Below are 15,286 nucleotides of genomic sequence, written 5' to 3'. Positions count from 1 at the left end.
GGGCGTCATGGAAACCTTGGGTACTGACATGGCATGATTTCAATTTTAGGACGGTACGTCACTGGACAGATGAAATTTTAGAAACAGTAAAATTTGTAGTGACATTTTAGAATTTTGGTTTCTTAAAAAAAAAAACCACCAAAAATATTATAAGAATGTGCTTTTGTTTTAATCCCAGGTGTGGGGATGTGGCAGCTGACCATGATTTACCTCATGCTCTAGCAAAGGCATGGTTTTGCCAGCTGCAGATAGTTTCTGTGACTGTGTGGTGTTTGGAATTCTGGGGACTTTTCAGAGGGTATATAAATGTGAGGGCCCCAAGAGGCAGGGTTGGTGGTCACTTAGGGGGCCTGTGTGTGGTTTGTTAGTAGCCATGGTCAAAGAAGAAACAAATAGAAAGACATTAGATTTGGGGATCTCTTGCCCTTCTGTCCTTGTTTCTCTCCTATCTGTGTTTGGGGGTCAGGACCAGGGGAGGGGGAGGGGAGGGAAGAAGAAAAAGCTACAAGACCAGCTACAAAAATTGAAGTACCTTAAACTTACATTTTCTAGATTAAGGTCTAAAACTCAAGTCTGTACAAGTTCAGGTAGGTAATATGAGCATTAAACACAGGCTAATAACAAGAGGATAGAAGTAGTTCTAATACAGCATGCCTTTTATTTAAGATTTATTTTGCTTCTTAAGTATCTGAATGTGGACGGGAGGTGTGTGTGAGCGCAGGTACCCACTTGGATTGGAGGAGTCTAATCCTCTGGAGCTACAGTTATAGGAGGTCGTGAGCCACCAGAGGTTGTGCTAGCAACCAAGCTTGGGCCCTTCTCCAGCTCTCCAGCCACAAGACTTTCGAAGACCACTGTGGATGCTTAGAGACTTACTGTACACAGGCCGCTGTCAGTTGTGGATTATGCTATATACAGTCTGAGTCCGCCCATCAGGATCACCACAGTGGCAGCCCGTACAGTCTTTTCCTATAGAGTCCGGGGCCCAAGCCGAGGAAAGGTAATAACCGCTGACCTTCCCTTCTCTATGTCACTGCATAGATCACCCCCTTCATATATATAGCTATGCCCATTTCATGTGAGCAAAATCGTAAGGTCTGTAACAGAAAGCGACCTATGGTTGTGCTCTCTGGAGAGGTATCAGGTACACATGGCAACATGTGTCAGGCTGCCCAGTACTGGGTAAAACTGGAGGAAGCCATCAGCAGAAGTCCTTCCTTATCTGGTCTGTCACTCCAAAGGCAGCAGGATGGAGCCAAGCATCAGGTGGCAGGTACCAACAAAGAAGGACAGCAGGCAGCCCCCTACCCCCGACAGGTGTGACTTAAGGTGTTGACTTAGCAAGGATGCTCACTGCGCTGTCAAGCAGCGGCTTTCTGAGTTGTCTGGGATTGTGGGCATGGCTCTCTCCCCTTCTATGAGTGTCACCGTGGAGGATGAAATGCTCTCCCTTCTCAGCATCTTTTAGAGACTCCTCGCTCTTGGTTGTGTGTGCAGCACTCAGCACAGGGCCTCACACGCAGAAATGCTCGACAGATGTTAGCTTTTGAGATTCCTGGCTTCGCCATGCTCTCCTCATAGCTGTTACCCCTTCAGCAGGGGCAGGGAACCTTAGCTTCCGTAGACGCCACGTAACCCACCTGTGAAGGTGAACAGCCAGCATCTATTAGACCTGAATGGAGACGGAACACACACGTAAGGCAGTGCTGTAGAATTCATTCAGTTTCCCTCACCCTCTTTCACTACAGCTGTCAGTCTTGTTTTGAAACTCTTGAGCACTTAAGGCCTGTTTCTGCCATTACATAAATAAGGCTGTAGGGTTTGGTGTCATGCGGGGTCACTAGGAGGGAGCCAGGATGCAGTTGTTCCAAGGATTTGCTCCAAGGAGTGTTGACAGATGAGAAGCCATCAGAGTGCTGTGGGGAAGTCCTGCTTGATCCTTGGACTGGCAGTGGGGACCTAACCTGAGATCTTGCCTCCCCTGCCACCTCAGTCCTGCTATGTGGAAGAATGCACCTAGGATTTCCCTGACTCGTGTGAGTTGTCCTTTGGGGAACGTTGCTATACACGTAGCGAAACACAGAGACAAACTTATGCAGACGAGTTTGCCAGCTTGCTAACTGGAACATGTTTTAAGGCCGGTCTCCGAGGGTGTGGGCTGGATTCTGTTTAGAAAGAAACGCATTTGGGGTTGGGGATTTAGCTCAGTGGTAGAGCGCTTGCCTAGCAAGCGCAAGGCCCTGGGTTCGGTCCCCAGCTCCGGAAAAAAAAAAAAAAAGAAAAAGAAAAAAAAAACGCATGCTGGAGTAACAGACCTCAATGAGGTCTCAAATTTGAGTCTTCAGACTCAAATTCTGAAGACTGTTAAAATAGTTTGTAAGAAGAGAAATTTCTGTCTGAAGGCACAGAAAACCTTACTGTGTGTCTGGGAAGTAGAAGGATTACGGCAGGGGGAGTGTGTCACTATACAAATAATGGGAGAACTGCTCCCAGTGAAGGTGTCCAGGATGGCAGTAGGTGGTGGGAAGGGACTTGGAGCTGACGCCAGTGTTGGGGACTAGCAGGACGGCCGACTGATCCTAAAGAAACAACTTAGAAATAATTCTGCCATGGTGGCTTGTCCAAACTTTAAGTAAAGGATAGGGGTAAGAACATGTCACTGTATTTTAGAGAGGAAATCAGAGCTTCATAGCAAATTAATCCAATTCGGAAAATGGACTAAGTCTTTTCAGCCCTTCAAAGTGCTTGCCTCTGTTTAGAAGGTGGCATAGTCATTTTAACTCTATTAACTTGTGGGTGTTTGTCTCCTAACATGTAGTACTCTCAGGTGGCCTTTCCCCTGATTCTTAGCCCCGTGGAGTCTCCCAGTACCAGGGAGTGCTTGGGAGTGCCACTGTGTATATAAATGGTCTTTGCAATGGTCCTATTCTTCCTTCTCTGTCAGCTGCCAGGGAACTCTGCTTGCAGTGTCTGGATCCATGCTCTCCTCCCATTCATCTATGAGTTATCGCCATGATGGTTTTACTGGGCTGACTGATGAGGCCTCCCTAAAGGTATGCCTACGACTCAGAACCTGCAAGTGGGGTCTCCATTTGGAAAAATGATCTCATAGATTATCATCATGGTGGAATGAGGTTGTCCAAGATGACCCAGCCACCACACCTTCCCATTCTTCTTAAGGATGAGAAGAGAAAGATAAAAGTGAGAGTCCTGTAGTCATAAGCCAGAGCTAAAGCAGCAAGGAAGGACTCTGCACATGCCCTGTGATCAGAGAGAGCCTGGACCTGTAAACACCTGCTGGGCTTCTGTCCTGTGTTGTAGGGAATAAATCTGTCAAGTGTGTTGATTGTTACAGCACCCTTAGGAAACTAGTTTAGTGCCCCAAACCACCTTTGATCTAAAAACACCTGGGCACTTGTTAAACTCAGACTTATTCTGGGCTATTCCAGTTCAGGGCGACAGCTAGAAACATTTTTATTAAGGGTTCTGGTGGTAGTTGTGGTAGCTTGCCTGTTCCTCTCAGGCTCCTTGAGCCTGTTGTTTTCATTCAGTTGGACAAAATGCATGATCTCACTTGCAGCCCCCGACCCCACGTCAGTGCCCTGTACAGCTTCCTCCAGCGGCCAAGAGCCACCTGCCTTCCCAAGGCTACTTAGAGGGACCCAGGCTTCATTATCCTCTTCCCACGCTAGATCTTGGATTCCTACCTGTTAATGGCTAGGCAGCCATCCTTTTCTCTCTCCTTTAATGTCTCATCGGGAGATTCTCCCACCCATATGACTTGGAAGCCTTGTTCTTCTTTCCACCATGTAGTTAGGGCTAAGGACATTGGGACTAGAGGAAAAGTCCAGGTCCTCATGGTGTGTCACTCCTGTCTGGGGCCCTGCCATTCTCTACCTTTGCATCTCCCATCAGGCCCTGGGAAGCAGCCATCCCTCTGCCTATCCTTCTCCCGATGTGCCACTCCATTTCCTGGCTCTGGAGTTGACTGCTATGTCCCCTCCTGGGTCCCCAGGACTCAGCTCCTTCCCCTTTCCCCAACTTTCCCCACACTAAGCTTAAAGCTCCCTCTTCCTCAGGCCCGGGACCAGATATAGGAGCTTCTGCTAGCCCATTTATGAAGTGGAAATTTCTGGTTTCTTTGGAAATTCAGTTGTGTCATATGATATTTCTGTGGAAGCTGTCTTGTGAAAGGACATGTGATGTTTTGCTGGAGCAGACGCTTGAGAGGGAGTGTGATGTTTGGAAGAGTGCGGGTAGGGCCCTCCAGACAGCGAAAGGTCCCTCTTGCATTGTGACACTGTGTGACACTTCACTGGTCTTTGTTGGCCATGCAACGCTTTGCTAGGCTTCACTTCATAGAGAGAACCATGCCAGAGACTTGCTCATGGTATTCCAGCTGATTCTGGTCTCTTCCACTCAGGCAGGCAGAGCCTCATAGTTCTTGCTGGATCGTACCACTGCCATCGACTGGTGTTTGGTGTTAACTGTTGGGCTAGACTGCTGGTATTCTGACAAGATTGGATCTAAACAGGCCCACAACCTCCTTGTCCTATTAACCATCTTTCTCGAACCCTACTGTTGGTCCGTGGACTAGAAGAGACGTTAAAGCAGTCAAGAACCGTAAATAAGTAGCTGTGGAAGATCTAAGCCTACCTTATCTGTTCTGTGAGACAGCACCTCCAGGAGGAGTGAGAGTGAAGAAGGGAAGGAGTCCAAAAGGTCAACAGGAAAATAGTTCTGTTTCTTTAAGTCAGTATTGGCTCAGACACTTTTAGTAAAATAAAAATCTAAGTAATTTTAGGGGATGTATTTAAAATACATAAGTCATATGTCATACCACTGACTGAACATTTTCTTGCCAAGATCTATTTTTTAACATAATTACCACAATCATCTTGGACATTGCTGTCATTTTACAGAACATATTAAACAAAACGCAATGATCAGGTAATGAAGGACAGCAAAGCAGATAAGGAAAACACCACATGCTCTGTAGCATGGTGATTACATGCAGGCTGGCCAGCGGAAACACACAGAAGTCCAGAAGTCAAACACAAAAGGAGATGGGGGGTTAGTGTTACTAACATTGAGATCACACACACACACACACACACACACACACACACACACACACACACACGTTTTTGAAACCCAGGGCCACACAACCAAGATTAGACTCCATCCTTGCTATATGCTATCTGGTGTTAGGGCTCCAGCCTAACTCTCCTGAGCCTCAGCGTCTTTTGGAATCACTCCAAAGCTGCATGGGCACCATGAAGGAGAGTGAGTTTGTGTGTATGAGAGTGTTTGTGAATGAGATAGGGCCAAGCAGGGTGGATTACAGCCGGGTGCTCTTTCCTTTGTTCTGTGTTGGAGTCCACAAAGTCGGCCTTTGGAAGGAGTCAGGATGGGGAAGGAGGCATTCTGCTTGGTAAGCGGATATAGGAGCTGAGACAATTACAGGCTGTCTGAATTCCATAGCTAGGCAGAGCACAGGAATGCTGGGATCACAAGGCGCTGGGATTGGGTTTGAGAGAATGGAGGCGAAAGGAAATTTTAGTCCAGTATTTGTTGAAACAGAGAGCACAGAGAATGTTGCCTGATATGGCTTTGCACCATGTCCCCTATAAAGATCAGCTGAAGCCTGGAGCCAGGTCACTAGCGCCAGGAATTGTGAGATCTTGTTCTCTCTTTCGGAGGCCGTTCCTTGCAGCTCTGAAGCTTTCTGGATCTGAAGTTAAGAACCCACTTACCCCATGTTCTTAGTGCCTTGACTGTGCACTGGGGTCCAGAGTCGCATGCTGGTGGTGTAGCTTTGGTGATCCTCTTTCAAAAGGAGACTAAGACTTTATCATTCCTATTTTGAAAGATGGAAAAATTCTGAAATGATTCAGGTACGTGCAAGAACATTTCCCCTCACGCCTTTTAGTCAGCACCATCCATAGCGGAAGCAGGAAGCAGCGTAGCACATTTAAGGAACGTCAGTGTCTTTTCAGATGCCATTAGTGCTTTCAACATATCAGCAGGTAGAATGGGATCGGACCAAAGGAACACATTTAAAGAGAGTAAAAATAAACATGGAATTTTGAGTTTTGACTGCAAATTCAGTCCTGGATGTTTGGAAATTGGAGATGGCAGAAAACAAGGAAAGAGAAGCCCACATGCCTTCCTCTAAAAGTGCATAATCGAAGTAAAGCAGACAACTGTGCTTGTGTTTCTTGGCTGCTCCTGCATGCTTAGCTCCTGTCTGACCCAGCACTCCGGAAGCAGCCCCAGCTCCCTTTCACAGGCTGAAGCAGGCTTAGTGATGTCAGGCAGTCTCCAAGGTCAGAGGGTACAGTTCTGGCACAGTGGTTTATGGAGCCTGGTGCCGGAAGGCCTGTGAAACCAGGAGTCTGGAGACCTGTTTCCCTCGGCTTCTCCATAACATTCTCTTTACAAGGGGATGGCTGAAGGAATTAGATTCCAGTCAGGAAAGGAAAGACCTCAAAAGGCCGTAGTGGGACAGGGGTTGCACTTGGGGGTCCCTTGGGGTGAAGGCCTCTCTGGATAATGGTTTCACACAGAATGGGGCAGCCTCAGAACCAGCTCTGGAATCTGTGGCACCTGAAGAATGAGCCCCAGCGGACTCCTCTGTGCTTTCGAGTGTCTAAGTAAAACTGTTCTGTCTTGTTGAAGCTTTTTTTAAATTTTTTTTTTTTGCAAATTTATCCTTCTGGTTTTGAGAGACATTTTGGTGGGAGTGGATTTGCCAGCTTGGTGAGGGTTTCTTTGGGGACGTTACATCATCTTCTAGGCATTGCACTGTGAACCGGAAGTGGGCTTTAGTTATCATCTGCAAACCAACCCAAGTCACAGCCCTGACAAAGCTTCCACCAGGGAAAGGCCCAAGGAACTACCGAACTACGTTAGTGACATTGTCAGACAGCAAGTAAGTTAGCAGACTAGTACATATACTGTAGATCTATAGAATACAGTATACATGCTGTATATATTGTAAACTAAATTGTAGCCAAACAGCTATGATCTTAGGTTCCTGTATTTAAGCAAGAACTAGCTAGGAGGTCCCAAGACTGCACTCTTAAAAATCCCTCCTGCATGCAGACGGAGGAGCAGAGATGGTCTGCAGAGAGTAGAAAGCTAGGTAGTTAAGATAAGACACAGCGCAGGGGAAGGGAAATAAATATAGAAGCCCAAAACAGGTACTATTGGTCTTGTGAATGTTTATTCCCAAATCTATAGCAGGTTTGCATGAGCAAGCTTTCTCACGGAAGAGGGGAAATGCAGGTCACAGAAACGCACTGGCCATATAAGCAGTCTCGTTTGGCCTGCTTCCTACCAGCCAATAAGTAGTTACCTTAAAAGGCTCCTGTTAAACTGCTAATGCCCTTTTGCACCGGCCTAGAAGAAGCATGAGCAGTGCCCACGTTCTGCTACCAGTGCTGTTTGCCCTCTGAAGAGGGCATCAAGAGTTTTCAGTAATAGCAGAACCAGGACGACCTTACACCAAGGTCAGAGTCCCCAGGGTCAGCCGGCCTCACCCTAACTTCTCCTTCGGTAGAACCATATCTCATGAGTAGACTACTTCTAGGCACTGAGGTGCACTGTGATCTTATAGATCAGTGACCTTCACCCCCAACCCTTCCTTCTCTATTACCCCATCTTGTGATAGCCCCTGTGTTAGATGCAATAGGCCATGGATGGTCAGCCTTGAAACAAAAGTAGATAAAATAAAAATAAAAGCTAAAGTGATATTCAACTGCTGTATATTACTTTCTGGTTTGTGTACTTTAAGAAAACGAATTAAAGTGTTATAGGAAATACTGAGTTCCCTTGAATGTTCCCACCCGGGGCACCTGTGAAACATATGGTACCTTTGAGCATATAAGAGAAACGGCCCCTTTCTAATGGGGTACAGGTCACCTGAGGCACGTAGCTGAGCGAGCAGAACACGGGTTCCCAGCTACCACTGGTTGTAAACTATACCTAGGGCACAGTCTAGTAGCCTGGTAACCCTGCCTCAGTCTAGGATACAGTTTGTAAAGCATGCAGTGGAAAGAAGGCCGATACCACACAAGCCTCGGGGACCTCAGTTCCCACTGCACAAGACAAGGAAGTTTAAGTTCTTTCTTTTCTGAGATTCACTTATTTTATGAGTATGCATGTTTGCCTACATGCATTCACATGTGCCACATACATGCCTGTGTCTACACTGGTCAGAAGAGCAGGGCAGATGCCCAGAACTGAAGCTGTAGATGGTTGTGAGCTGGGAATAAAGGTACGTCCTCTGCAGAAGAAGCAAGTGCTCCTAACTGCGGAGTCATCTCTCCAGCCTCAAACCTAAGTTCTCATTCTGTCTTCATGTCCCTGAACTTGAAGTGAAAATCTCAGTTTTTGGGTCAGTCTGTGATTTAAATCCCAGATCAGCCTAAATGATGTCATCCAAGCTCCACAGCCTCTCCAAGTCACTCTTACCGCTGTAAAGTGTGGTCACCATTGGGACCAGCGAGGTGGCACAGCAGGTAAAAGTGCTGGCTACACAAATCTCATACCTGAGTTCAAGCCCCCAAACCCCATTAAAAGCTGAATGCAGTGGCACATATCTATCACAGTGAGGTGAGGGTGGGGACAGGAGAACTGCCCAGAAGCCAGTGTACCGGGCACTGGCATGCACAGGCATCCATAGTCCTATAACCCAGAAGTAGGTCACAGGCCCAGCACCGGCTCCAGGTGAGCTACTCCTCAGTCAGGAAAGCAGGAACTGTGGTCAGAAGCCATTAAAAGTGATTGCAGGGAGCTGTGTGAGTGCCAGAGGGAGGAGGTCACTCGGAAACTCACACAGCCCTTTACATACCTTTGCATACCCCTAACATCAGCTTACACATATGCGGGGCCAACTTTACATTTTTAGTGCTAAGGAAATTCTTGAAACCTTTGGGATTTGAGTCTTACTTTGTGGCTCCGTCTGGCCTGGACCTCATAGAGATCTTCCTGCCTCTGCTTCCTGGGTGCTGAAATTAAAGGTGTGCAGTGCCATACCTAGCCTGGAAATTTTAAAACTGTTGCCAATTCGTTCTAGGTATGTGAGAGAAAGGCCTAGGCCATGGGCTTTAAGCAAAATGTTACCATAGACTTGAAGGACTGTTTTTTCCTTGCCTTCCTTCGAGTCGAAGAAGTGGTAGTGTTAGCTGGGGACAGAAACAGTCATGGTTGCCAGCCAATGGGCTGTGGGGAAGTAATCGGATCCTGTGGGCTCTGACCTCCCCAGTGGCTTACTCCACAGATGACTCCATATTCATATTATGAATCCATAATTTGATGGCATTGCTGGGAGTGTGTGGGAACAAGGAGATGGGACAAGTTCAAGGTCACCCTGCTCATGCCCAGCACTGTTCACTCATTCTGCTCCTGGGCTGCCATGTGGTGAGCAGCCTTTCTCCTCTGTGCTCTTCCTCCGTGATGTTTCCCTCACCCAACATGAACAGACATGAAACTGTGCGCCAAAACAAATCCTCTCTAAAAACTAACACAGTATCATGTTCATCATTACAAACATGGGTGTTTTTGACCTGTGTGGGCAGAATATCTTTGTGGATGATGGATAGCCCTGGCTTGTCCTATGCAGCCAGCTCACATGGTGTACCCTGGCAGGCAGATCCCCCAAAATGGTCATTTGTCGGAGTGGTTTTCTTTTTCCCTTTTCAAGTCAGGCAGCCTTGCCTTTCTCGAACTTGCGTGTTTCCCCCCCCCCCCCAGAAGCACAGTAGGAGACAGCAGAGATGTCCATGCTGCCAGTTCTGTGCCCTTAAATCTGGGAACAGCACCAGGTATCTTTGCGTAGTGCTGGTGCCATAATAAAACAATAGTGGCAATTACAGAACTGAACAGTCTGGGAAACTGGTAAATAGTCTTGGCCCTCCTAGAATCTTTACTCTGTAGTAAGGCATACACTGCTAAGTAACTTTTAACCAGCAGTATACTGAACATGGCGGGGAGGGGGGGCTGCATGCCAAGAGTGTAGCAGTTGAGTGGTTTGTGAGAAGAGGGAGGAAGTGTCAGAGACCAGGAGTCTGGGCTAGAAGGTATTCCAGGCTCTAGAAGCAACACATGAAAGAGACATGTTAGAGTAGTAGAAAAGGGGATTGGATAGAAGGGACCTCATAAACCTTTGTAAGGATATTCGCATCCAGATACAAGATTCTAACTCCTCACTGGCCAAGAGAATCTTCCATGTCTCATGAAGGAGGTTCACGCTGGAAGCTGTTCTCCCTGTCCAGGATCTCTCCCTCCAGCATCTTCTGAGGCTTCCCACAGTTGATCTCATGCTGCAGCCTGGCTAGAACCTGAGTCCTCTTCTTCACTGGCCTGTAACAAAAGGGTTAATGTGTACTCTCGTTCTTGTGAGGGAGAGCACCATAGCTCACCTTCCTTCAGGCCAGCAAATCTGGGCTATGTGGGTGTTTTCTGGGCTGTGGGGTGAACACTGATTGCATAGCAGGCTACACCGGGAAAGTGCCCCTGGTACAGCTGCTGTCAGAGCCTGGACTGCTGGGCCTCCTGTGTAGCCCAGGTTGGCCTCAAACCTCTGTTGCCTGTTACTTGTTATGTAACCAGGCTGCCTCAGACTCCCAACCTTCCTCTCAGCATCTCCAGAGTTGAAATTGCAGGCGTGAGCCCCACACCAGGCACTGCAGGCTGGATTTCCCACCAGGCACTGCAGGCTGGATTTCCCACCAGGCTGAGCCATCTTTGCTTCATGAGCTTCCTCTTTTCTCACTCCACAAAACCCAGTGGCTTCTGTGTATCATGAGCAGCAAGAGTAGAAGGCTCGTCCCTCCCATGGCTCATTCCACTTCCTGGGAAGGCAGTGAAGAGGAAGCAGTAGACCCCTTTATCTACAGGTTGACTTTCCACTTTAGTTATCTAAGTTCAGGTCTACTCTGATCATATGTAATGGAAAATTCTAGAAGTAACTCATGAGTACTAAGTAGCTCTTACTAAAGTCTGTGTAATTGTTAAATTTTAATTACTGCTAATGTCTAATTGTGCCTAATCTGTAAGTCAAACTTTATCATAGATGTATGCACAGGGAAAACTGTGTTTGTCTGTGGTGAGGGTGGAACTCTCAGGGCCCTGCAGATAACTAGGGACTGGGACATTGTGGTCATTGTAGGTGGAGGACAGCGGTGTAAAGGCAGTAGTGATGGGAGTATTGACTTACAAACACATTTATTTTTCTGGTACAAATTAGTGTTGCTTTAGACAAAATGTCTAAAAGACGTAATGTAAGGGAGAAAGGGTGTGCAAGGAAGGCACAAAGAGTTAATGATAGCTCGGGGTGGTCAGGAGCACGAGGCTGCTTGCTTTCATATTGCCTTGAATCAGGAAACAAGGCAGGGCTTGCCACCAGCAGCCTACTCCCTTCAGGGAGGCACAGCCAGCTGAGGCAGAGATGGGCCTGTGGCAGACATTTCATGTCCAGGTCAGAGCAGAGGGAAATAAGATACGGCCATATAGAAGCCATGCCGCAGGATTCAGGGCTGGGCCTGAAGTGAGAGGAAGCCCGCCCTAGGCCATGCCTGAGCACATTCAAGGTTCCAGGGCTGTCAGGCAGAGAAGCAAAGGGAGCCTCTGTGTGGAGCAGGAAGGAACAGTGAGGCAGGGGACAGCCAGTTACCTCATGGATAACACAGTGCCCTGCAGGCTGCAGAGACGCCTGGCTTTTGTCCCAGGATGGGGAAAGGCCTCTGAAGGCTTGTAGCGTGGATTGGCCAGATCTCTCTGTATTTATACTCTAATCGAAGGTTGGTTTTGTGAGCAGTTCTACCCATAGTCTATGGGTGGGTCACAGTCAGTTTAGTTCCTAGCTGTTTGCTAGCATTCGCTGAACTCCTACTATGTGCTACGTACTTCACTTGCTAGATTGTGTTGAGCCTCTACTCTGTGCTAAGTGATATACTTGCTAGGTTACATGTGACACATTCCCAGAACCCCTACTGTGCATTCCGTAACGTGCTTGATGATGATGATGATGGTGTGTGTGTGTGTGTGTGTGTGTGTGAGAGAGAGAGAGAGACAGAGACAGAGAGAGAGAGAGAGAGAGAGAGAGAGAGAGAGAGAGAGATTGATTTCATTTCATCTACCAACCTCCAGGAAGAGTCAGCATGAACTGTGACTTCATGTCTTGTGTTGAGTCCACCAGGAAGGTTGGGGACCAAGGCAGTAGATTCAGAGCTAAGCAGCAGTTGGTACTCTGTCCATTTTAGGATGACCTGTCCTTGCTGCTAGTTGAATGTGCGACAGCTCTTCCCTGTAAATATTCCAGGGGTAGCTGTCACATGAGAAGGGAAGAAGAGTCCTCCTCCTCTCAGCCCACCCACCCACCCTTTGAATTCACAGGAAAGCGGTATTTGCCCTTTAAAAACCAACTATCTTAATAGACAGCTCATCCCTGCAGTGAGAATTTCAGAGAACAGGAATCTGTCCTAAGGAACAGTATTCAGATTGAAAATGTTTTCAACACTTGGGACTCTTGAGTGCTGGTGGAATTTGCTGAAATCTGGACCCGACACTCGGAGGGCTTAGGAGACAGGCTCTGAGCCTGTTTGCCGGGTTTCTCAAGCCAGCAGGTGTTTAGGCAAGCTTGATCCTGAGATGAACCCACAGCACGCAGGCAGGCAGGCAGGTAGGCAGGCCATCCGAAACACTGCTCCGTTTCAACAGAAGAAAAAGAACTCATGGACCTGCTCCCCTTTCATGTTTGCAAACAAGCGATGCAAAGTGTTTAGCTGAGCCCATTGCATCATTCACGAATCTGACAACACCCGTTCTTACAGTCTGTGCACGCAACTACAGGTCTGGAGGCCCGTTGTTTACCACACACCATAATGGGTGAGGTTGCCCTAGCCAGCCACCCCTATGTGGAGTGCGTTCGTTCAGTAGCTCACAGTGTCACTCTTGAGTTTCAGGTAAGAAAGTGAACTCCCCTTGTCACACCATGTTACCTCCATTCTGGTTTCTTTCATGCGCAGCATCCAGGCCCCTGCTAGGCCCCATTTTGAAGACAAAATCAAAGGGGTGCTCCTCTTCCTAGACGCAGCTCTGCGCTATAAAGGGCTTCTGTTTTGTAATCTGTTTTTGTGATCTGCTGCTTGTGTTTCTAACACCCCATCACGTGTGGTCTGACGTAGACCTCACCATGACTATGAGCAAATGTACTGCAAGGATGTGTGTGGGATGGCGGAGCCAGCTCCCTGCAGCAAACCGTCCTTTGTCAGAAAATTTCCACAGGGCCTCGCAGCCCCACACAGTGGACCCTCCTTCCATAGGCCTGCGCTAGCCGGATATGGAATGGGAGTTTGACTTTTGCAGGATTCCAGGTCAGTATCCTCACACAGAGCATTCTTTTTTTAGTTAGGGTTGATTTCTAAGTTTCTTTTTATAGAACTCGACTTGCAGTAGAGAGGGGAGAAAGTTGTTTGTCGGTTCAACTCTATTATTTTATTTACGTTAGGAACTGAGCTGCCGGAGTGCTGGCTGGAAGGCTCGGCCTTCTTTGATCAGAAGATTTAGAAAGCTGAGTTCCAGACTGGCTCTGGAGAGCAGCCTTGCCCTGGAAAGAGCTGTTTCCTCTCCTCTGTCATGTCCTAGAGATTTACCGATAAAACGCAACAGTCTTCAGGAGTTGGGTAGATGGCTCACGGGATAAAATGTTTATTTCAAAAGCTTGAGGACCTGAGTTTGGGCAACACTCAGGTGACTCGGAGCCTGTGACTGCAGTGCTTGGGGATGAACAGGAATATGGAGGGCTCACTGTCATCTGACTGGTAACCTCCATGCTCAGTGAGAGGCCCTGTCTCTTAAAGCAAAACAAGTGGAAAGCAGTAGATGAGGACACCTGACAACTTCTGGTCTCTTCACACGTACACACAGGCACCCATGTTCTTGCACATGTGCACATACATGTACACGTGCACACCAAACGCCAGATTTTAGTAGCAAGCCCTATGAAGAGGTATATGATAAATCATATAGTTTATATGATTTATAGTTCTAACGTTTTACCTCTATGTATTTTGGTAAAAATTGTTTTAACTGGTTAGAGGGAAAGAGGTGTTAATTAAGCTGGAAATGTGGGGAAATGGAGGTTGCATTAACACAAGTGTGTTGTGTTTTCTGAGAACAAAGGCCTAAGAGCAGCTCACCTTCCCTGCCCATCCCCACCTTAGGACGGGGAGGCCTGGTTCATAAATGAATGAGTGGATGGAGTCATTTGAACAGGAAGGTTGTTGTGACCAAAGTAGTTCTTGACACTTAGAAAACAAGGTGCAAGCAAATAGCAAATTATGTAGACTAGAATGGCAGCCATGCCGATCAAAGAACAGTTTTCACTGGGAATAGTCGGGAACGGCTCTGTGGTGTCTCCTCCCCCACCTCCCACCCCAGTCAAGGTGGGCAACAGCCTGCATCCGTGTAGCTGCACACGCGTCTGCATCCCTTAGTCTCTCCCACCCCCCGCCCCCGTCTGACTGGCATATCTGCTTTGCAGTGTACTTTCAGTCATTTTGTATTTGGTTCTTTTAAGCATACACGTGATTTTTTTCTTTAGTAAAATAATTTCCTGGAGGCAGAAATTATTTCAAACTATTATGAATGTTGCCTTAAAGATTAGCACAGTAATTTTAAAAGTTTTAAGGTATATTTATCCTTCTTTTATTTATGTGTGTGAGTGTTTTATCTGCATGTTTGTCTGTGTGCCAGTTGCATGCCCAGTGCCCATAGAGGCCAGAAAAAGGTGCCAGGTCCCCTGGACCTAGAGTTACAGATGGCTGTGAGCTGTCCTGAAGCCACTCCCTGGACTTATTTATCATTGAAGAGTCAAAGAGGGTTTGTTTATCCAAGGTCTGTCATTTACCATATTCAAAAATTCAAATGTGTATTTAAATATTCATGCACATGACTGTGGTCACCCTAATTATACAATAAAGTAACATTTCATTTAAAATGGCAATCGTATGGGAAAAAAAACCAACCAGTATGGAGCATGGTATTATATTTTGTCAAATATCTTTAATTTGGGCTTAATAGAAAGACAACTTGATTTTCACATCTATTCCTATATCCAGTTGTAATACAGCATTACAGCTATGAGGTATATAAAGGAATTCATCTTTGCACAAATAAAAAGCTGGAAAAGACTTCTAAAAAAATTGGTGTTTTGGTTGCCTGCAGATATTCTTTGATGACATGATTTCTTACAAGTTAGTTACAACAGGGATGCTGA

The 15,286-nt window shown here is 46.9% G+C and overlaps 1 protein-coding gene and 1 long non-coding RNA gene across 13 annotated transcripts in view; one reads left to right on the top strand and one right to left on the bottom strand.

Moving 5' to 3' along the window:
- Zbtb38 (zinc finger and BTB domain containing 38) overlaps positions 1-15,286 on the top strand; it is a 35,343-nt gene that overhangs the window by 8,200 nt on the left and 11,857 nt on the right. Inside the window, 1 exon segment of one of the 6 annotated variants that reach the window (NM_001436519.1) lies at positions 13,202-13,382. The gene's annotated coding sequence lies outside the window, so the exon portion shown is untranslated. 6 annotated transcript variants of the gene reach the window in all.
- Positions 636-13,113, bottom strand: LOC100909637 (uncharacterized). 7 transcript variants are annotated; one of them, XR_015627959.1, is made up of 5 exons: positions 13,008-13,113; positions 12,151-12,313; positions 8,858-10,368; positions 5,757-5,860; positions 636-1,672 (listed from the first exon to the last, which is right to left on the bottom strand). It is a non-coding gene; the product is annotated as an uncharacterized LOC100909637 (long non-coding RNA). The 7 variants fall into 7 exon arrangements; XR_015627961.1 differs by having other exon boundaries at positions 10,161-10,368; XR_015627964.1 differs by having other exon boundaries at positions 636-1,640; positions 10,161-10,368.

The sequence above is a fragment of the Rattus norvegicus genome, chromosome 8, assembly GCF_021556685.1.
Source record: "Rattus norvegicus strain SHRSP/BbbUtx chromosome 8, alternate assembly SHRSP_T2T, whole genome shotgun sequence".
Taxonomy (NCBI): domain Eukaryota; kingdom Metazoa; phylum Chordata; class Mammalia; order Rodentia; family Muridae; genus Rattus; species Rattus norvegicus.
The sequence above is the reverse complement of the archived record's forward strand: the minus strand, read 5'-3'. Positions and strand labels throughout refer to the sequence as shown.